The sequence below is a fragment of the Topomyia yanbarensis genome, chromosome 3 (genome assembly GCF_030247195.1).
Source record: "Topomyia yanbarensis strain Yona2022 chromosome 3, ASM3024719v1, whole genome shotgun sequence".
In the NCBI taxonomy this organism is placed as follows: Eukaryota; Metazoa; Arthropoda; class Insecta; order Diptera; family Culicidae; genus Topomyia; species Topomyia yanbarensis.
Window position 1 is genome coordinate 247,957,740 of NC_080672.1, and position 5,208 is coordinate 247,962,947.

Here is a 5,208-nt window from a genome sequence, read left to right on the forward strand (position 1 = left end):
ATCACCATTACCCTTATTATATGCCCTAAAATTTGGTCGAGGAAATCGGCTTTTCCGAATGGTAACGTTACTTAACTACCTATTCGGCAAATGATACAAGTGGCGCTGACCATAAGTGGAATAGTTCTATGATTGCCGGTAGCGTTGGTTTATCGTTTCGTAAATGATAAGAGGAAACTTCAGGGACTGGTTTTTTAAGGTCCAAATACAATTGCGGTTATCTTACAGGAATGGTCACCAAATTTGCGGGGTTGCGCAAGCTGAAAATAGGAGAAAAACCAAAAGGTGCAAGTTCACTACTTTGATTTTCAACTGCAACCAGAATATTTTGCTCATTTTGTTTGTCGAACAATTACCCAAATCCCTTGCTGTAAAACACCCCCAAGCCTGGATTTTTACAGGGTGCTTTACGTTACGTTACGATTAATCTACGTGTAGTTGTAGGCCAGCTGTGCAATTAAAAGCATTTGATTTTGATTGTTATTGATGAAATGACCAAATATTACCGTGTTCCGTTGAATTTGACACGAGAACTGTACTTTTTATACGCGGTGCCATAAAATTACTACTTAATACAGAACAAACACCATATGAATAGCTGGCGTCCAAAAGGGGCTAACTTACATTTTTTTCCGAGATGGACATGGTTGCATTTTCTAATAGTTCTAACTAATGCCCGTGGACATTTGAGAAATTTGAAAATAATTTTTAGATATTTTGCTATTAGCAGTCAAAGTTGACCATGAAGGTAATCCCAGTACTAGCTGGCATCCAAAAGCGGTAACCCCACATTGTGTCTTAATGGAGTTTTCTCGTTCGTTTTCTGAAGTTTTAAGAAAGAGTAGTCTATCGATTCGCCGTCAGTAAATGTTATGCTGTAGCTCACATATCGGTGAACTCGATATAATTTTGTTTTAGTTGGATTGTATTGTACGTTGACGTTTCCGCATAGACAGTCGTCCCTGAAGGTGCCGCTCACAAACTTGCTATGTACGGCTATTTTCTATCTAATATATGTATATTGTTGAGCGTAATTTTTCAAAAATTCCAGTGCAAGTGTCATGTGTATTGAAAGTTCACCGAGAAATAAAGGATCAAAAGAAAAAGGGCACATTGTGGTCGGTAAATTTAAAATGTGGGATCAATTATCATCTAGAGTTATGGTGTCATCGGAAAAGTTGTAGGTCCTATCATTTTATATACATATATATATATATATATATATATATATATATATATATATATATATATATATATATATATATATATATATATATATATATATATATATATATATATATATATATATATATATATATATATATATATATATATATATATATATATATATATATATATATATATATATGCATATATATATATATATATATATATATATATATATATATATATATATATATATATATATATATATATATATATATATATATATATATATATATATATATATATATATATATATATACATATATATATATATATATATATATATATATATATATATATATATATATATATATATATATATACATATATATATATATATATATATATATATATATATATATATATATATATATATATATATATATATATATATATATATATATATATATATATATATATATATATATATATATATATATATATATATATATATATCCGGATCCGACCGGATATATCTCTTCTGAAAATGTATATAATATATCTCTTCTGAAGTTGCAAATCCTGTATTTTCCGAATCATTTGGTTTAAAAATTTACTTACGGATTATGTTTTCATAAACGCGCCCTATTTCAAAACTTGTAGGACCTACAAAGTTAGTATCTTGAAAAGATGTACTTATAATTACCTGACATACAACTTTGTCGTAGACTATTCCATTCTCATTCCATTAAAAAATTCATAACAGCGCCGCCCTAGCGACTGAATTCCGAACTAATATGAAACAACCAAATAAAGCGCTAAATGCCACGCAACAATTTTGCTAAAGATACCATAACTCTAAAACGAAAGATAACGATAGGATGTGTGCATTGTGGGTTACCCCCTTTTGGATGCCTCAGGCATTATTTGGATCATTTTTCCGAACGAACATGTTCGCTGCCGAATATGTTCGATGGCACTCATTACCTCACTGCATCGGCAATGCGGAACGCGTTAAAAAATTTTGCGATTTCCGATTCTCTCTCTCTTCGTAATCGCATACGGTGTGATGCGGAACGAGTTGTGTGGGTCTGTATCTTTTTAACAAGAGCGTAAACCCCCGACGATGTATAAGGAAACAAATTCATGTACGCTCATGGCGGTGAGCGAGTTTTCCGCACCTTGATGCTAGGTACCCCCGGGGTTATCCCCCCACCACCCATTACGAAAATTCTTGTGATTTGATAATTAGTACATGTAAAGATCTCATATTTTAGTTAAAATATGAGAATCGCATTAAAATGAGAACGGCTAGAAAAATAATATTGGCATCTTCATAAGCGGCCCTTACACGTTCAATATTTTTGTCAATACGCGTATTGACGATATTGTTACAATATTTCAATCCCATTTGAAATCCACATCGTCAATACAAGTTTTTTCGATTACACGTACAATACTTTTGTCAATACTGCCTAGTATTGACAAAAATATTGAACATGTAAGGGCCGCCATAAACGTCGTTTCGAATCGATTACTCTACGACACTGTGGAAGAAGGTATCGTCATATTTTTACTAAATTTTGGAGTATTTTTCGAAACAATGTTATTTTAGGACCAAGTTTCAAAGGCGTCAAATCTTCAAATGTAAAAATGAAGGCGTGAACAATTCTCGACAAACATATGGTCTGTGTTAAGTCAGACCGGACACAGGATAAAGAATTTCTTCAGCTACATTCGGCTTTTGCCAGAATTGTAATATGTTACGATTAGCGTGAATTATGACCAACATAAATTTCGAATTATAATGTGAAGGATGCTGCGATTGAAACTTTAAACTTGTTTTTCCAGAAATCAATACGATGTCACTTGGCCCGGTTGGACTTAACACCGACCATATGATAACGGCGTAAAAGCCAACTGTCAAAATTCACTTTGAATGAAAATTCCGGACAATCGGTCACTCACCAATTACAGATTTTGGTAGTAAACAATAGTTCTCTCTTACTTTGAGTGCGATGAACGGTGTTTGGTCAGTAACGGTTAGTCCAGAATTTCCCTTTAAAGCGGCCCTTATACGTCCAATATTTTTGTCAGTGCACGGTGTTGACGATATTGCTTCAATACGTCAATCCCATTTGAAATGCACATCGTCAATGCAACTTTTTTACATTACACGTACAATACTTTTGTCAATACTCTCAAGTATTTACAAAAATATTGAACGTGTAAGGGCTACTGTAGTCGAGAATTCTGTCTGTTACTTTTGTTTTCGGGACCACTGTGTAATGGGGTAAATTAGTTTCACATACCTACACTGATAAAAATCGAAACGATAATTCTATTTGCTTCAAACCACTTAAAATCCATATGAAGAATAAATGTTAATGTTATCATGCGCACACATACCTTTTATGTGTCAACTGTATAAACTATGTATGCACACACATCAGTTATATGTGCGTATTGTTATAGAATCTTCTATAACTTATTATACTTCTTGTAAATACACACATTAGGCTTATGTGCCAGCAAATAGTGTCTACATGCCTCAGCTAATTGCACAAATCTATGTGTAAAATCAATAGGCATAACGTTTACATTTTTTTGAGTGTACGAAAGCCATTCAACGAAGTGACACTGCAGCATGTTGCACATTTAAAAAAATATCTAATCGCAGAAAACAGTTGCGTAAAGAGTGTCAAAAAAGCCTACCTCCCGAGCACAATTGGAATCCATCTCTGATACCTCTGCAGCAAAGTTGGAGTTCTGGTTGCTCAATAGGTATAGAATTTTTTCGGCTTCACTCACTACACACTCTTTATGTACATTCAAAAAAATGTAAACGTTATGCCTATTGATTTTACACATAGATTTTTGCAATTAGCAGAGGCAGATAGACACTATTTGCTGGCACATATTAATCTTACATTCACTTTTCATAACTATAAGGCACATAAAACCGATTCAATAACAATACGCACATATAAATTATGTGTGTGCATACATAGTTTATACAGTTGACACATAGAAAGTATGTGTGCGCGTGATAACATTAGCATTTCTTCTTCATAGATATATCTAGCTGCGTTGTTATAATGCCGTTTTGACGTTTGAATTGGGAGGAAAACAAATCTAAACGAATTGGGAGGAAAACAAACCGCTTCTGGGCTTAAGGGGAGGGCGGTAGTATAAAAATGCGAAATCTCAGTGTATTTTAAACGTCAGATATCTCAATATGGATTTTAAGTGATTTGAGGCAAATAGAACTAACGTTTGGATTTTTTTCAGTGTACTTTCATATTAACACCTTTTTATCTAATATAACAATCATTCTCTTTTGTTCTAGCTACGAGTGCGGTGGTATGAAAAAGTTCCGTTGTGGTACATGCGGTAAAGCATTTGCTCAAATTACACCGATGAAAAGACATGTGGAAAATTGTCAGTCAAATCAATGAGAGGATGCTACGGATCTACATAAACACACTATAATATTACAGTTCTAAGCTTGCGTTTATTAATACTCAATAACTTGGTTATCAAAAGACATCGTGAAAGTATGTAACCTTGAACATGTAGCTGTATCTCACCTGAAATGACCTATCGGCTTTGTCATATGCATTGTGTATAAAAAAGAAACTTACATACCTAAAAATGTGATAGAAAACTGCTGCGTTTTGAACAGTATTACTTAAGAAATTGAAGTGTAAATTAGATTTAAAGAATTCAATGTCATGAAATATAAAAATGAGAAAAATTTACCGATGTTACAATTACTGTCATACCCGTGTTCTTCATGACTTGTGTTTGTCTATTTGTGATCAGGAATAGGGATTCACCTGGTTTGACGTTCGTACTTATTTTTTAATTTAATTTTTAGGCCACAACGTGATTCTAATGGTCTGGATTATTTAAATAATACAAAGAGACCTTCGCATACAAGCACTGGAAGGAAGGATTACGCCTGCCAGACCAACGTCAAGTCTACCAAATTTGCTAATAGCTGAATCATATGCAAATCCTGCATCTGACGGACTAAGC

The 5,208-nt window shown here is 33.2% G+C and overlaps 1 long non-coding RNA gene across 1 annotated transcript; it reads left to right on the forward strand.

Annotated features, from left to right (window-relative positions):
• Window positions 1–2,656: 2,656 nt before the first annotated feature.
• Window positions 2,657–4,924, forward strand: LOC131693591 (uncharacterized). Its single transcript, XR_009306289.1, has 2 exons — window positions 2,657–4,457; window positions 4,517–4,924. It is a non-coding gene; the product is annotated as an uncharacterized LOC131693591 (long non-coding RNA).
• Window positions 4,925–5,208: the final 284 nt, after the last annotated feature.